General features: G+C 35.2%; 2 long non-coding RNA genes across 3 annotated transcripts; both read left to right on the top strand.

Moving 5' to 3' along the window:
• Positions 1 to 9459: 9459 nt before the first annotated feature.
• LOC108674951 lies at positions 9460 to 12676 on the top strand. The gene is made up of 3 exons (XR_001931070.2): positions 9460 to 9668; positions 10390 to 11153; positions 12535 to 12676. It is a non-coding gene; the product is annotated as an uncharacterized LOC108674951 (long non-coding RNA).
• Positions 12677 to 13685: 1009 nt separating this feature from the next.
• Positions 13686 to 18659, top strand: LOC108674953. Of its 2 annotated transcripts, XR_001931074.2 has the most exons (4): positions 13686 to 13809; positions 15370 to 15411; positions 15738 to 15806; positions 16554 to 18659. It is a non-coding gene; the product is annotated as an uncharacterized LOC108674953 (long non-coding RNA). The 2 variants fall into 2 exon arrangements; XR_001931072.2 differs by having other exon boundaries at positions 15738 to 18659.
• The last annotated feature ends 523 nt before the right edge of the window (positions 18660 to 19182 follow it).

Raw genomic sequence — 19182 nt, forward strand, 5'->3', positions numbered from 1 at the left:
AGTACAGTAGTACAGTAGTACAGAAGTACAGTAGTACAGTAGTACAGTAGTACAGTAGTACAGTAGTACAGTAGTACAGTAGTACAGTCGTACAGTCGTATAGTAGTACAGGAGTGCACACAATGTGTGAATGTGCATGTGTAATGTGTTAAGCATCAGTATAGGCCCAGGTCAACATGTGTGGCGCCACAGTCTGGTGTCATGTATAGCTGCTTTGGAAACTGTAACACACACATGCACACATCACACACAGACACACACAACACACTCACACACACACGCACACACGCACACACAGCGCACACGCACACACAGCACACTCACACACACGCATAGACCAAAGTAGTACAATTGTAACTCTGTAAGGATGCAGCTGCATTGACTGGTAGTGTTCATCGATAAGTTGATTTTTGACATGGTGAATATAGCCAAAAATATTTTGCATAAATTCCTTCTTTAAATGTAGAACCTAATTTTTTTCTGGCACAAGAGTTCATTCTGCTAAGACGAGTGCGTTGCGCAGTGAGATGCTTTTCCGATGGCTAAATGCACGAAAAAAACTGACGTGATTAACGAGCCTGAAGCTCAAGTGAATTTGAGTTGTTAAGTAAATTTTAGTTACAATTAAATTTCGAAATTAAAGTTTGTAGATTATCGTGATGGAAAACGTTGGTGAACGAAATGAAGATGCAGGTAGCAAGTTGAACCCAAGACTGCACCGAACAGATAACGTAATTGATAGGGGATCATCACCCCTTGCGTTATCATCGTGTTAATTAACCCTCTACCGCCGTATGTCACTCTCAGGGAATATAACTTTCAACTTAAATTATACGTAAACTATTGAGTGTAGCAACCTGAGGACGTTTGTACGCAACAGAGAACATTTTAAAGTTGTACGTGGCGGCAACCATCAGTGCAAGTCATTTTGCGTTCACTAGAACGTATCCTTTTTGGGAAGTAGGCGCGTGACAACATTGCTCCGGTTACTAATATTATTAACATTACCAATATTATTATATTATGTTATTAATTTTGATGTACTACTAATATTGCTCCGGTTACTCATGTCAGGTGGTAAAGGGTTAAATTAGTCATCATCCCCTTGTGGTCGAATTGTTTGGCCCTCATTGAACCGCTAGGAAAATCTAAATAGTATTTATGAAAAATAACAAATGTTAATTCAGTTTAGCAATATACAGAGAGGGAGTGATATGTAATGTTCTTAATGCTTAGGTAAATGATAAAAGATTTTTATCATTACCTAAGAAAGAAACATTACATAGAACATAGTTATAAATGCACGTGAATTGTTGCACTTTACATTATATTATGACGCATGTAATTGCGTTGCATTTATTTGAAGCAGTGATGAAGCACCTAATTACTCTGCATATTGTACGTAATCATAGCAGTAATGAAGTACGTAATTACTCTGGATATTGTATGTGTATTGTATATATTGTGTATTGTATAACAGTAATGAAGCAATTAATTACTCTGGCATTCCTAACAGTAATGAAGCACCTAATTACTCTGGTATTAATAACAGTAATGAAGCACCTAATTACTCTGATATTCATAACAGTAATGAAGCACCTAATTACTCTGGTATTCATAACAGTAATGAAGCATTTAATTACTCTGGTATTCATAACAGTAATGAAGCATTTATTTACTCTGGTATTCATAACAGTAATGAAGCATTTAATTACGTGTTATTGATCGACTTCTCGCGCGTACACAAGGAGCTGCAGAGTCAGCAAGCGTCAGGTGTTAGGTCGACTCATGGGACAGTTCCTGAACTGCTGACAACTTAACAATATAACGTACAACTTTAATGGAGTAAAGAAGTAAAAAAAATAATTTCTTTACTTGCTGACTGGGATAAATTATAATAAGGGAAATACAGAAAAAATCAGGTTAAAAAAAGAGGATCTGATCAGGTGGCAACAAGAGATATAAATTGTTGTCGGATGATCAAATTTTAAATCAATATTGTATTCTTTATTAATCATTGATTTATTTAATAATCGTTGACTTATTCGACTTATTATTTATTATTTAATGATCGTTTATTTTCATTGAGGCATGTGCGATTGTGCGACTGTGCTTGCAAGTACATACTACAGGAATAAGATTAAAATTAAAATGAATAATTTTTGTTTGTATTAGTGGGCTCAATTTACGTTCAAAAAATAAGAATTAATTTATAAAACTTCATGAAAAATTTTCATTTTTCATTGAAATTTAAATATTATTCTAAATGCGAGTCTAAACGGTCTTTTTCTTATCACCTTTACTTAATTTTGAAAATTATCAACGGCATTTAGGGCAGCGGCATTCGAAAATATTATTGACCATTTATCACCGGTTAAGCTGGAAGTACTAATAAATAACTCTTTACATAAAGAGTACTTCAGAAATGCATGGTCGTAAATTAAATATGTCTAATCCCTGAGGTATTTTAACAAAACTTTTCAGACCAATTACAACTAAAATGTTTTTATATTTCCTTTGACTGTACTTCGGACCATGAGCGTAGCGCGCGCCACGGCTGTACCGTTGACGCTGCAGTTCACTTACATTTATGTCATCCCGCTAAATCCTTTATATATTAAAATTAAATTAATGTCTAAATAATTGTCAAGGATGGCGGATATTCGCTTCTCAGAAATTAAAATACAATATTTCTTTAGAATGATGATGGAGAATGTCCGCCTTTCAGAAATTTAAATTGAACCAATTGTTGCAGTTCAACGTTCCCCACTATTACCTACCGAGAAGATCTTAATAGATTTGCGGAGTTCAAATGTGTGAGTTCGATCATTAATTTATTTGAGAATGCCGAAGCTATTTACGAATGCCGAACGCTCACTAATTCGGCAAGAAATGGTCATTAGTTATATTTTAATAGCTTATTAATTTCTAAGATGGATATTAAGCCAATATATAGATTTTTCGATTTGTATACTATGTTTTTGTTCAGATTTCAGAGACCGGTCAATGAGCAATACGAAACCGCTTATTCTTTTACTCTCTGTACGAACATGTGATCTCCGAAGAGATTTTCACACACATATTTACTTGCATGGAGGGTGTTTGAGTTTAGGAAAAATAACTAGTTTGAGTTTAGAAAAAATTAAAAAATTAGGAATGCACACCGCATCAAATTTATTACACCGCACGATGCGGTGGCTGTACGATGCATGATGGTCGTATTATCTCCCGTGACGTCATAACGCAGCGGGTGTAAACCGGAATATTCAAACGAAATACTTACTTCTTGTGTCAATTTACTGCAATTCATTGATATATTATGCAAAATTAAATTAGATTTCATTTGACAAAAAGTAGTACCAGTTGTACACCGTGCAACCTAGTGGATGCGATAGACGGCCCTGGTCCCAAACAGGAGTACTTGTTCACGAAAAAATTTTGCCGTGCAGTGCATTTACTCCTACAAATGCATTCACTCATTGCATTTACTCAGTAAATTTACTCAGTATATTTACTCCGTACATTTACTCAGTACATTTACTCAGTACATTTACTCAGTACATTTACTCAGTACATTTACTCAATACATTTACTCAGTACATTTACTTCGTACATTTACTCAGTACATTTACTCAATACATTTACTCAGTGCATTTACTCAATACATTTACTCAGTACATTTACTTCGTACATTTACTCAGTACATTTACTCAAACTCCGTGCATTTACTCCGTGCATTTACTCCGTGCATTTACTCCGTGCATTTACTCCGTGCATTTACTCCGTGCATTTACTCCGTGCATTTACACAGTGCATGAGTAAATAGCTAGCAAGGGGAGTGCGTATATATCGGCTGAAAGTAAAGCAAAAGCAGCGGCAACTGAGAGAAGAACGTTCGATAATATTGCATCATGATGTAATCTGGGACGGGCTTAACATGGAGTGAGGGAGTGCTTGGTGATGAGCGAAAGAGTGCTTGATGGGAAGTGAGGGAGTGCTTGATATGAAGTGAGGGAGTGTTTAATGGGAAGTAAGGGAGTGATTGATGAGAAGCGAAAGTGTGCTTGATGAGAATTGAGAGAATGCTTGATATTAAGTGGAAGAGTGCTTGATGGGAAGTGAGGGCGGAATGCTTGATGTTAAGCGGATGAGTGCTTGTCGGGAAGTGATGGGAGCTGAGCAGTAAGTGGGAGTGAGGGAGTGGTGTAAGGGAGGGGGGAGTGTCGCTTGCAAGCATGCCATGTGTGCGTGCCAAGGTTCTTCATCGGTTCGTCATGCGTGTTTTGATGCCTCATGCCTTCCGACTGCTGCATCGGCCTCAATAATTGTCGCATTATGCGTGATTATTTGCACTCTTGTTTTGTCTCATTTGTACTTCAACAATTGTTATTTTTCTGTAAAATCCTGTCTCAATTGTCGCTTGCTTTTTAAGATTTTCATGTGCAATCTTAGGAGAGAAGGATTGAGCTACAAAGCCCATATAACTACATGCACTTTCTATTCATATGTAGATAGCATTAAAATAGTTTATAACTTAAGGGAACCACAACATTATTCGTGGCATTGAATTATGAACTCCATCTATGAACGCATCTAATTCCTGTAAAGAATAGGGTTTTTCTTCCCTGATAAGCAAGGTTTAAAATTACTAAAATATTACTTATTTTTCAATAAGAAGATCTTGCACTACCATTTGTATAGTTTTGAATTCCGCAAATATGACTTGTTCCGAAATTAGTAGAGCTTACTCAATCATTAACTGGATTTTGTGCTTCGCGTTTTTGGGATTATATTTTAATTAATTAGTATGACACATTAGTTAATTAATTGGTTTATACCTCCTCCCTAAGTAGGGCTGGCACCTCCCTATGTAGCAGGCAACTTCAGCAGTCGGCCATCAGTTGGCAACTTAATGCGTTCAGTGAAGGTTATATGCAGTGCTATGTTCTAGCTCCCGCTCGCCTCTCCGGCCGACCACTGCTTCTTTCTCAAACTGATCACTTGTCGTTAGATTAAGAGCTAATTTCCTTAATTTAATTCGTTAGTTAGATGACCTAATAGTTACAAAATAATCAGGAAATTTACTGTTGATATTATGGAGCCTTGGTGAATTATAATCGCTCCCAGATTTTTATTGTTTTTACGGTTTTTATTTGCGGTTTGTGTTGTTGTGAAAATTGCTGAACAATAAAATTCTAATTCTGAAGTTTTAGTTCTTATCGAACTCGCACTGACGAAGCCTTAATAAGAATCTATAGAATCATAGTTCGTAAATCGCCCTTCAAAGAAAATTTCACTTCGTGACAACTGAATAGTTTTAAGAAAATCATGCCTCTGGGTCGTAGTTAATTGAAGATCTTCTTATTAGGTGGATTTCTCACAATGCGCAAGTTCGACGAAATATAAGTTCATTTTGACGCATGTTCGTTGCTTGTAGTTATGACTGGCGTAAATTTCCCAATATTTGTGAGTTCAAAACAAAGTTTATTGAGTTTCTAGGGAACAATGTAACAAATCAAATAATTCAAAATAACCGTTAAGGTTCGCTAAAAAATATTGATGTTATTCAAATACAGTTATATTCAAATTATGTAAATGCAACTTCAAAGTTTTGAGACCCAAACCAGAAACTCGTCGCTGACCGCCTCTGAATTTGCAATAATACTTTATTACATGCAATAGATCGTGAAAAGTTTCCCCATAAATGTGTAATTCTGCAGTACACGTGTCTGTACTTCCGCCTAATGTACGTATAGTGTATGCATAGTGTACACATAGTGTACGCATAGTGTACGCATAGTGTACGCATAGTGTACGTATAATGTACCCATAGTGTACGCATAGTGTACACATAGTGTACGCATAGTGTACACATAGTGTAAGCATAGTGTACGCATAGTGTACACATAGTGTACACATAGTGTAAGCATAGTGTACGCATAGTGTATGCATTGTGTATGCATTGTGTACACATAGTGGACGCATAGTGTACGCATAGTGTACACATAGTGGGCGCATAGTGTACGCATAGTGTACACATAGTGGACGCATAGTGTACGCATAATGTACGTTTAGCACTCAAAGTCTTGCCGATACAAACGCTTGTCGTAAATGCATTCTGCCCAGTGTTATTTTTTTATTCAGATTCCATTACATCTGAACTTTTATCATTTTTTACGCTGGAGAAATTATCCCATGTTAGATGATTGTTGATTACTATAATTCTTATCATGACATATTATAAATATATTACTTCTTTTATTCTTTTTCCTCTTTTTAAAATTATTTTTAAAATTTTTTTAATTAAATAAATAATTAATTAGACCTGCTCTACTATCGCTCCATTGATAATTTTAAATATTTTTATTGTTTTTCATTTCATTTCAGGAAAGTCGAAATCTAATCAATCTAATGCATTCATAATTTTTTAAGATTTGTATTTAACATCAATGATTTTAACCTTATTCTGAGTTACTATTGAAATGATCTTCTAACTTGAAAGGGTCGTCTTGAAATTCCTTTTGTTTTACCATAAAAAAACTACACTATGAGATTATTTGAGAATATCCATGTGCAGTAATATTGCAATAGAAAAAATAAAATTTTAATCGAGGTTAGGAGGCAGCGTAAAGCGCATGTAATGTTCAATGCACGTGCCAAAACTTGGCACAAAGTCTACGTAAATTCTTTGCTATTCTCTAATCGCTGTAAAATATGAGTTCATAAAGTTTTTGATCATTTTCGCCTTAATTCTTGTAAAATAAACTTTTTGTGATCGTGTAATTTTTAATTTTATTTTCTATCAATTTAAATTTTATTACACTCTTCAAAACTATTGCAATGTTCAAACTCGTATGAGTTTTGTAATTTTTATTCTCTTTTCGTTCAAGCTACGTCCTTTAAGCAGTGATTCCCAAAGTGGGCGATATCGCCCCCATAGGGGCGGTGGAAAGATTTTAGGGGGAGGTAAAGAAGAAGAGGGCGGTAGTCTGAAGTCAATGTCAGAAGTTCGAACGTTTGTTTGACGATTTATACACAACACGTGCAGCACATTTCCAATTCAATGATTGTCGAAATAAAAAAACTAGTATCCTTAGTGTCCTTAGTATCCTTAGTATCCTTAGTATTTGTTTGGGACATAGCAGTCCCAGGCCAGCGTCACGTCATGTAGCAAGCTGTAATGTGGTCCGGCTTTGACTAGCGTTGTCAGTCTCTATGCAATAGCCAGTACGAATGGGCCTGACCTCTGCTGTGCTATGATGTAAGTGCAACGTTCCTTACCTTTACGAAACTTACTTGTTAACTGTTAGTTAGTTAGTTAGTTAGTTTAGTGGTCAAATGTTTACTAGCGCTTCAGCTATTTAGCTATCTCGCACCGAAAGTCAAGATGAACATCACCATAGAGGTGGAAGGTCTCAATTATTCATCACCCACAAGGGGCGGAAGGTCTCAATTGTCCAGCCCGCTGAAGCTGGCTCGAAAGAAGCAGCGTTAGCATCTTAAAGAGACGAAATGGCAAGGAAGGACAGGTGAAAAGCAACAGAAACGAAGACACTCGAACAAGAGGTCGCTTACACGGGACGTCGTCCGCCCGCACGAGAGAGACAGAGAAGGGAAATGTAAGGAATCCTACATACATAATAACTTAACCCCACAACTGAGACCTGCAGTCAGACACCGCGAGCTCAGCGGTGGGGCGCTCAGGAACAATCCCCCTAGGAACGCGAAATCCCATAGGACTTCTGACGAGCACAGACACCCGTCAGAAGTCCCCCCTGAGGGGTTGTTAACTGTTATATATTTCCTCTGTTACTGTTATGTTATATTGTTCCGTGTTGCTTTTATAAGTATTTTATATTGGTTGTTATGTTTCCAGGTAACGGGGAATCGTTCAGTAAAGCTTGGATTATCGCCCAAGTTTATTCGATCCTTGATTCCTTAACAATGATCAAGGAATATCTCTGGAACTAATGAACTTAACTCGATGAAACTTGGTACACGTATTCATTAGGACCTAACGATAAGATTTTGCTCGTGAAAATTGTTTGAATTTTGCCGTCGTTTGTTTTTGCCATTGATATATGGCAATACGGGCCGAAATTCACTGTGATTTCTAGTGAAGTAATTTCTTCCAAACTACTGAACAGATTCGAACGAAATTTTGAATTTACAGTCCTAACTAGCGAACGGTAATGTTTAGCTCGTGAAATTTTTTTCGATTATGCCTTCGTTCGCGGTTTTTTTTATTTTACCTTCATTCGTGATACAAACAGCAATACGTGCTTAAATTCGCAGTAATCAAAAAAAATTTTCTAAACTTCTGAACACATTTGAACGAAACTTAGTATTTAAATACCTAACCTCAGCAACGGTGATGTTTACAATTTTTTTCGTTTACCTTCGTTTGCGAGTTATACGGCTATACGTATAAGGCTCATGGTAAACCGGCCGGTAGAAAATCCGGTCGTTCCTCCTATATCTGTATAACTCGCGAACGAAAGCAAAATAGAAAAATTGTCACGAGCTAAACATCTTCGTTGAGAGGTTAGGTATTTATATACAAAGTTTCCTTGAAGTCTGTTCTCGAGTTTAGAAGAAATTTCTTGATCGCCGCGAATTGAAGTGACAAATTACCCGGCGATACGGGCCGAATATAAGAAAATGTGAAATCAAGAATGACGGTGAAATGAAAAAAACTCGCAAACGAAGGTAAAATCGGAAAATCTTTATAAGCTAACAAAATCATTGTTTGGTAGTTAGAAATGTATATTTAAAATTTTATTCAAATCAGTTCAATAGTTTTCAATAATTCTTTGATCACTGCGAATTTCGGCCTGTTTCGCAATGTACGCGCAACTCACGAATGAAGGTAAAATTAAAAAAAAAAAAAAAAAATTACGAGCTAAACATCACAGTTAGGTTCTGATGAATACGCGTTCCAAGTTTCATAGAGCTGCGTTCATTAGTTTGGGAGATATTACTTGATAATTGAATTTGGAGATTGGTCGTGAGACCGGCCACGAGTCCGGCCGTAAATTCACCAGAGACGTCCTATAGGTTTCTAGTGCTGAAACAGTTAAAACAGCCGAAAATCATATTGGTTCACTAAATGGGTTCTTTTTGTGAAATACACATTTGTGTTTAACCTTTATCTTTTGAAATTGCAGCGTACTAAATTTCAGGAAAGAGGCGTATGTCTGTTGGGGGCGCTAGAAATTCACTAGGGAGCCAGAGGGGGCGCCAGCCTGAAAAAGTTTTTTGAACCACTGCTTTAAAGCTAGTGAAGGTTCCACCGAGTTACTTACCATAAAACAGACAAGCCAAATTTCGTTAGATATATGATGTTCTAATGACAAATTTCTTTTGATGCCGTATTAGTAAGAAGACTCACAGTCTGTCCTTTCCTTTCCGAATTTTTTTTTTTTCAGAAATTTAGGATACACACAATCCTAGCAAAATTTGAATTGTGCGTTTAAGATAATTTATTTCTGCTGAAACTATACTCAATAAATACTTCTGATAAACGAATGTTTTCAACTTTAATATATCAATTCAGGAATTCAAATATTAGAATTACTCTTATAATTTGTTACTCTGAAGTATTCCTTCATTTATTTGCCGCAGCCCTATGAATAATCTTCCCGCCGCCACCTCTATTCGAAAAAATGGTATGACTACTAAATTTCATATTATCATCGGGAATGATAATTTGGATTTTTAATCGTTTCATATAATATGATAATATATTTTACTAATATTTCCATGATTATACCTACTAATATAATATAATAGCAATTCATGTTTCAAAAATAACAATCATATTCATGTGATATGAATATGAATTTTACTTTTATTCGATTATCTTTCTCGATAATATATCCTTATTGGATGAGTAAAATAAATTTACCATAACATACAAATTTTTTTGTTGTAAATCTTTATTTCCCCCAAAAAATTGTATTTTCCTATCAATTTCTATTTTTATTTTCTAAAATTTATTCTAATACCACTTAAGAATAATCAAAAACGGTTTTAAATATCAGCCAATTATTTTTATTCATGGAATAACTTTTAACAAGAAAATTCAACACATACCTATTTATAACCTAATTCTATCCTTGGTCTCGATTTCTTTAATGTAGTTTACTCGAATTCTAATTTAATTAATACTTTCAGTTATTCATTTCGTCACTAAACTATTTTCTCTTCCAGAAAATAATTAATATGCATTAATAAAATCATTAATATGTATTCACAAAAGTAATTTACTCGAATTGTAATCTGGTTATAACTACTACTTTCTGTTATTCATTTCGCCACTAAACGATTTTCCTTTAAATAAAATCATTTATATGCATATTTATTGACAAAAATTTTTTTTGCTTCAAGCCTGGCTGACATGGCCGGTCGACAGCCGCTGCGTGGCGCATCGATGAGTTTACTGAAGGCGCTGCTGGTCCTAGTCGTCATAACGTGCCCTGTATCCTGCAGTCCTAAGATACCTGCCAGGATCTCTTACAAAAACATTCACAAGAACCTCATACGACTACCAGTTAACTACAAGAACACTTTAACATCAGAAACCCAATTGAAAAAAATAAATATGTTCGATAAACCAAACAGAAATAGTTTAAAAAGTTCTACCAATGCGGGTTTATATCTCTTTGATGAGAAATTTGCCCGAGAATTCCAAAATCAAAATAATTTACAAAGAAATTACCATGAACATGAACTGCCATGGCAAAACCAAATGTCAAATTTAAACCCAAAAAACGGATTAATTCATCAATCTAATCACAATCAGGGTTATCCCCGGAATACATTTGACCCCACCTCTAATTCCCACCATAATAATTTAGCTCCATACCCTAATCGTTTACCGTTCCCAGAAAATAACCACGGAATACCTCCTTCCATCAATAATATTCAAGGAATGTCAAATCACGAAGATCAAGAAAAATCCCAACCGAGAGAAAATCAAGACCTAGTCGAGGGATTTCCTAGTCGTAACACACGCCTTCTATCAAGTCCAAACTTTCCACACTCTTATATCGCAAAGCTCGCGAGGGAAAACTCTTACAATTCCAACAAACGGGTCACGCTGACAGTGGAATGCAGTTTCATACTGCGGCAATTCATGTGTAGGATGAACGGTAAGTTTGAGTTTGTTAATCATGACTGGAAATTGATAAATGGTGGCATTTTATGATGACAGTGATGACCTGTAACAGCGATGATGGTTTCTGTGACAGTGTAGGTTTTTGTGACAGTGATGGTTTCTGTGACAGTGAAGGTTTTTGTGACAGTGATGGTTTCTGTGACAGTGAAGGTTTTTGTGATAGTGATGGTTTCTGTGACAGTGATGGTTTCTGTGACAGTGATGGTTTCTGTGACAGTGATGGTTTCTGTGACAGTGATGGTTTCTGTGACAGTGAAGGTTTCTGTGACAGTGAAGGTTTCTGTGACAGTGATGGTTTCTGTGACAGTGAAGGTTTCTGTGACAGTGATGGTTTCTGTGACAGTGATGGTTTCTGTGACAGTGAAGGTTTCTGTAACAGTGAAGGTTTCTGTGACAGTGATGGTTTCTGTGACAGAGATGGTTTCTGTGACAGTGAAGGTTTCTGATACAGTGATGGTTTTATGGCTGAACTGAATGTGAAGTTTCTATGTTTCATGTGATATTGAAGATTTCATGTTTCAAGTGATAGTGAATAGTGATGACATAACTTTTCAAGCGATAGTGATGATTTTTTCCTGGGCCATAGCCTATTTTCTTCTATACTTAATGTTAATTTAAATAATTATTTGTACAAACCGTTATTCATGGTACCACATTTCAGTTGCACGTAATTAAACTGCGTGAGTTTTGTCAACATAAATCAACAATGAACTATTACCAACAGTAATTCATCAGCGTTTTACAGCATTCAGCTACACAAATTAACAACAATCTTATAACAACCTAAATATCTCAATGTTGCACTGGTTTTCAGCAACATAGCTCAACAAAAGTCATTGCAACGGCTTAGTTGCAACGGCTTAGATTCATAAATGATTATTAGTATTGAAGCCGCGACACTCTAATACAGTTTAGTATAGTTAAGTATCTTCGGCATTGAAGAATAGGCCTGGATAGGCCTGTCGCCAATTCTTGCACTTTTCTTGACTATACTGGCCTTTTGATCAGATCCTTCCAACGGACGGTAGATTTAAAATCGCTTCTAGATTTCAGTTGTTCCATAAGATACGAGGCATTTCAAGACTAAACATATGCCCCTGCATGGCCTTGTCTAGTCTGTTTTTGAACGCGTTAATACTCGTAGACCCAACAATATCTTCATAATACAATTCTCAAGCATTTTCACAATTTGCAGTTAACATCATATTGCATATTATTATTAATAATTTTTTTCGTGCACTCGCAGCATTCGTCCGCACATAAGTTCCTTTTTAGCGACTGTACACAAATCATTTTCTTTTATTATGATATATATTTTAGTCTTCATGAATATTTCACATTTTCTTCGATCCCAGCTACAACTGTAGAAAACGATTGCGTGGACTGCACTATAGACGACTTCATGCAGCTCATTTGTCCCTCTATTTACAATGCGAAAAACATCACATCCAGCCACTCCCAAGAGGAATTCGGAATGCCTGCCGACGCCAGAGATGCATGTTCGAAGCAAGTATTCATTCATTGATTAATTCAGGATCTAAGATTACCTGAGAATATTTTTTATCGTATCAATACCTACAGGTTTGAATCCAGTCCATATTCTGCCAGATGTAATTCTGTCCTGTATTCTTTCTTTTCTATTCATTATAAATTAATTTCTGACTTCTTTTATTTTTCGATATAAACTGCACTCCTAAATGATTTTAAATACAACCCTCACTGATTCATGTTCCTCTTATCTCCAATTTTAAATAGACCCATTTTTTGTCGCGCAAAAGAAATCATTTTTTTTTATCATATCTAAAATATTAGGATATTATTGTACTTGCATATATTGTAATATGACATCTTGTGTTGTAACATTAATTCTGAAACAGAAACGAACAATTGAGATCTGTTACAAGTTCTCTACTGTAAGCCATGAACAAAACAAGCTTTATTTTTGCGGCTTACGTGAAAATGATTACTAATAAAGATAATGCATTCGCATCATTATTATATTTTCATGATGGAAAGACAACATAGTTTTTCGGTTATTATTTTTCATCCACTTGACCGAATAATAAATATATTAATAAGAAAAGTACTTTTTTAGTTCCAAACATTTGGACATTTTGTCAACAGATGCTACGAAGGGAATTGAATTTTAAGACTAATTATTATATCAATAAGAAAAGTACTTTTCTAGTTCCTAATATATGAATATTTATCAACAGGTACTACGAAGCGAATTGAATTGTAAGAATAGTTATTATATTAATAAGAAAAGTACTTTTCTAGTTCCTAATATTTCGATATTTGTCAACAGATGCTACGAAGGGAATTGAATTGTAAGAATAATTATTATATTAATAAGAAAAGTACTTTTTTAGTTCCTAATATTTGTATATTTATCATCACCTTATCAGATACTACGAAGCTTATTGAATTGCAGGAATAATTATTATATTAAAAAGAAAAGTACTTTTTTAGTTCCTAATATTTGGATATTTGTCAACAGGTACTACGAAGCAAATAACTTCAGTCTCAGTATGTTGAACCTGTCCGTCTGGGAAACACCGCACTGCCAGCAACCTATTTCAACCATATGCCCCAGCCTCTCCAAACACATAACCAACATAACGCATCATGTGAGAACAATTTGCATTCTTTAGCTAATTTAAATGCAGGCCAAGTTTTTGATTTATTTGTTGAATTTTTTTGTTGTTGCTTGCATTTTATTCATAGGGTTTCTGGAGATCATGTGACATGTCGCAATTTACATGGTTGTACTTATTTAGTCATTTTATTTATTGATTCCATATTAAAATATGGCCAAAAATGTTCAATTATTCGGAATTTTATAAAATTTTCAAAGATATTCAAATCTATTATTTATTATTATTATTTTTAATTGTGAGTTTTCCAGGATGGTATGACTCGTAGCTAACAACTTGGAACTTTTATAATTTTTCTTTTAAAGAGCAATCGTACAATAATTTTTAGAGCATGTTTCATCCTAATTATTAATTTTATTTGCATTTTTTCGTTCTTAATACCGTATAAACGAAATTTGAAGCTACCTACCGTCCGTTGGAAAGATTTGATCAAAAGGCCAGTCTAGTCAAGAAAAGCACAAGAATCGGCGACAGGCCTATCCAGGCCTATTTTTCAATGCCGAATATATTATACTATACTATACTATACTATACTATACTATACTATACTATACTATACTATACTATACTATACTATACTATACTATACTATACTATACTAATCAGAAGCTGCCGCGTCTGTAAATTTTCACTGGGTAACAAAATTTAGAGTCGCCCCAGCGTTTGATAATCCAAATCAGAAGCTGTCGCGTCTGTAAATTTTCACTGGGCTGTAGTCCATTTTTTTAATTTTCTTAGCTTGGCTGCGACGTTCTAGAAGCTGGCAAGACAAGTTCCTCCAGAGCGGCCTGCATGCCACTACCCTCACATGCCTTCTCTTTCCCTCTCGCTTCGCTGCTCTTCTATACACTTCACATCGAATTTCAGTTGATTCAGTTATAGATATTTTTCTACCTTGTATCGACTACAGGCCACTTAACCTCGCGACACCTAAAGACACCTAAATTCAAATTCTTTTTGTTTTGAAATCAATGCTACGAGTCCAACACATTGATATAGTATCTATTTCGATTCTATATACATATTTATCTGATTCGTTAATGCTAATAATTTTTATCGCACAGCGCTGCTATATAATTATTGTTTCGTTTAATTGCTAACTAACTCGCCACATAATACAATAATTTTCCCATAGTAATTCGAGTAATTCCCATAGTAATAGTAATACGACTGTCATATCATTGATTTGCGGGTTTCATTGTAAGAATCCTATCAAAGTCATGAAACACGCGCGTATAAATGTACCGAATATTAAAACTTGCTGAGTCACTGCCTGCCAAACACAGCATGCACGCTACAACACCTCTGATTTACTCTCATATATTCTTGGGTAAGTTATCCGCGAGTGCATTATTTTCCTGCCCACTGAGAAGCATCTTGCATTAAAATATCTGTTGTGAATTTCTAAAGTGAAAATTTTAAGAAATTACTTATGTCTCTTTAGATTTTCCGTTTCCGCCCTCCTCTTCTCTTGACTGCCAATTTCCCAATTTAATCCTTTGTAAAATTCTGAAGTACTTCTTGGCGTTCCAGATTACCACAGAGAATGTGAAGCCCTCGACAAACTTTAAACAAGTGAGTGAATTAAAGTGTAATTCGTGACTTATTGTAAATTTCTATCGTGGAATATATAATAATTTTTTGATTATTCAAGCAGTGGTTGACATTACCTGACTATGTAAGTTTATAAGCATTGTTGTAACAAAGATAACGTCTGAATAAAGGAAAAAAATATATGGTAATCACTGCAGTGAGTGACAGAGAGCACATTTTCTCGTCCGTCCGTGAAGTCACGGACAGACGGACGGACGGACATGACGAGCACAGTTAATAGCGCCTCTTTTTCCATAAATGAGAAAATGCCCTAAAAAGTTGACCCTTACACGAAGTTTTTTTTTCAGATCAACAGAAATATTCGCCATAGACTTCAGTTGCGTCGTATGGAGCTTCTCTTGAAAAATCGACTCCCGGTGAGGAATTTCTCTCATCATTTCATGTACTTCAACGCTTACTAACTATTTGATTATGTTCTTAATTAGATCTGACACGATAGCAGTTTCCTCTCCCCCAGTCAATTTCTCCTTAAATTAAACTTCATTACTCATTGGATTAGAAATATAATGGTTTCTGTTCGGTCTGAACCTCATCATATCAACTTTAATTGTTCATATCAAATAATGGTTCGTCTGTGGAACTTTTTTTTTTTAGAAAAATTCAAGGTCCGACAAATCCAATGGGTTCTCAAGAACTTCGACTTGATAATGTGCTATAATATTTGTTCGACTTAGTTTTAAAGTTTTAATCAATTCTAGTTATTTGACATTACAGTAATCCCTCGCTATGTAACGCTTCATCTAGCTACCGCTGCTCCACTCCATCGTGAGTTGTTAAGAAATATTATTGAAAATAATCATTTAAGGATTTTCGCTGGTTCGCGGGTTTCTAAAGAATTCGATCAGATTAAAAAAAACACGCGGAACTCGATTGAAAGTAAGAGTGTGGGAAGGTTTGTAAACACTAAAAACAATGGAAACTTACCAAACAATTGCGATATCATTCGATCGATTCCCAATTGTATATTTCCCTTATCGCGGCTACATCTGGATCGGAACACCCTCCATAGGTGACGGATTACTGTAATTGAAAACGAGTTCACTAGAATGAATCAAGTAAATTACATCACAACATGATTGGTCTAACGTACTCGTTTTTTCCAGAATCAGCATCGCATTCATCACAGTTCAGAGGGATATATAAGCGATCAGGATTCGATTATAACTTGAGCATTTGCCCAACTTGGCCCTAAACATTTGCCAGCGCTAATACGAACCAGAAACAAAAAATGTAAGGTCCTAGTCAACATTTCAACTTGTTAACACAACACTATTAAAGGTCTTATCATATATCCATTCGTAAATACTTAAGAATTATCCGACCAATCGTGTCGGAAAAAATCACAATTTGCCTACCTAAAAATAAAATAGGAATATTTTAAACCACTAAAGAGCTGAAACGTCAATAAAATCATTTCCCTGGATTTTAGTTGAATTTTCTTATGTAAATTATAAGCTCTGAATATCTTCAGGGTAAGCGTGCATGCTCTTAACACGGCCACTGTACGAAGATAAATGAAGTGTCTAAATTCATTCAATTGTTGTTCGAAAATTACTACGAATGCAAGTTTGATGCGCTATATAAACGTTTATTGTAATGATGCTCACGAACTTAGGCTTATTGTAATAATGCACACAAATGTAAGCGTATTGTAATAGTGCCCATGAGGCTAGGCTTATTGTAATGATGCTCACGAGCTTAAGCTTATTAAAACAATGTACGTGCATAAATATTGTAAAATGTCAGTAATGCACGTTGCTGCACTTATCGTACGAATGCACTCTAATTGTTTAGATACACAAACGGTTTTTGAACAATAATTTGGAGATACTTCTTATGAATGAATAATTAAAATGACTGACACTTTTTAGTTTCACCAGCAAAGACCTTAATTTTTTCCTGACAAAACATAACACCTATACATACAATATACAACATACATACAATACCGTATAATATAACTTACAATTTCGTATAACACGTGTGTGTGCATTCAATAACACGGCTTTTACTGCGCCGTGATTATTAGTATGAGTTACAACGTTTGTGATTATTATATTTAAAATGCTTTATGTTGCACAAATTTTTGTAAATCTCAAGTAACTTTGTTACTATTTTAGGTAACAAATAATTAGCAAAAATATAAAAATGTACATGATATGTTATACCTATATTATTTGTGATAATTCTAGACTGCTAACTTTCCTGTTAATATTCACTGACTTTATATCTCGACTGTGTTGATGGTGACAAAATCTGCTATGCCGTATCATTATTATTTCGATTACGTATTGTCAATGACTGTTATCCAGTAATTATATTCAATTAATTAACGTAGTTAACGAAAGACTTTCTACTTGGATGATGCGAGGCTTTTGTGTTATTAAATAGCATTAAGTGTATACTCGATAAAATCATTGCCACGTAAAAGAAGGGCAGAACATTGGAATTCTAGCTTGTACTGGTATTTTAAGTACATCGTACTACTTAATGACGAATTGTACTTCGACATTGATAGCACTACTTAGCACAATGTTAATAACCGTGGCTTACATTCCGTCACCCTTGTCAAAGTGGTCGATGAGAGAAGTAAGGAAGAAAAGAGAAGTAAATCTCTTAGGTAATTAGGACAGAGAACACATCAAAGTGGGTTTGTTTATGTTGGTGGACGCAGTGTCATTAACTTTACTTTGAAAAGAAAGTCCAGTCCAATTCTATGGAAAGGACTATATGGTTATGGTCACGTCTTTGTGCGTCAAGCTACGATTATTTCGTCACGGTCAGCATTATAAGTCACACGACTGCAGCCACCGCAAATTATTGTAATTTGTACCGATTATTTGTCATTATTCAAATTGTACCGATAGCAAGAAATGTAACCCGCAACTCACTGCTCCAATCTTGTTAGTCATAACCGCCAGGCCAACTCGCCGGTTCCGAACAGAAATACTACAGTTAGTTGCGGTTGTCAAACCCACAACTCACTGCTTGTTTCTATATTCTGCTCACTGCTTGTCTGCGACTATATATACGTGGAATCGATCAACGTACAGTAGACCACGGTTAATGTCCGTATTTTTTTCGTTAAATATTGCTTTTAAGTATCAGTCGAGATATGAATTTCTAAATAATGTTTGACTCATCTCTTCAGCTAGTGTCTGAAGAATGCTGCGCCATTATTGCCTATTGCCAGTAAAAGCTAGAACTTAGCGGTACATTTCGCTACCCTTCTTTTCAAAAGACATCTAATTATATAGAATTCATCTAAGATAGTTGAATGAACAAGAAGAACCGACCGACGAGGAAAACCCCTTCGGTCCTCATCGGATTCTGAGATGACTGTCCGTTGTTCATTAATGGTAAAAAATATCAATTTAAAACAAGCATTAATTGCTTGAATGATAGGAAGAAAGGTCGCTAAAATTCACGTAAAACCATTCTGATGATTTACATAAATATGGTTGCGCTGTAGCGAGTTACTTTACCAAAAGCAAGTTACAATAATGATACAAGTAGCAATAAAATTCGTTTTAGTAACTGTAGCATGCAATGTTCTGGTTAAGTGCATTGTTACGAATTGAGTAATATTGACTTAAATTTAAATATTTATGTTAGTAGCAGGATAAAAATAATGATTTTATTCAACATAATTCGTTTATGAAACAAATCAACAATATAACTAATTCTTATGTACTCGCATCCTTGTCATTTGAAAATAAATAAAGAAATTGT

This window comes from Hyalella azteca, unplaced genomic scaffold (genome assembly GCF_000764305.2).
Source record: "Hyalella azteca isolate HAZT.00-mixed unplaced genomic scaffold, Hazt_2.0.2 contig2055, whole genome shotgun sequence".
In the NCBI taxonomy this organism is placed as follows: domain Eukaryota; kingdom Metazoa; phylum Arthropoda; class Malacostraca; order Amphipoda; family Hyalellidae; genus Hyalella; species Hyalella azteca.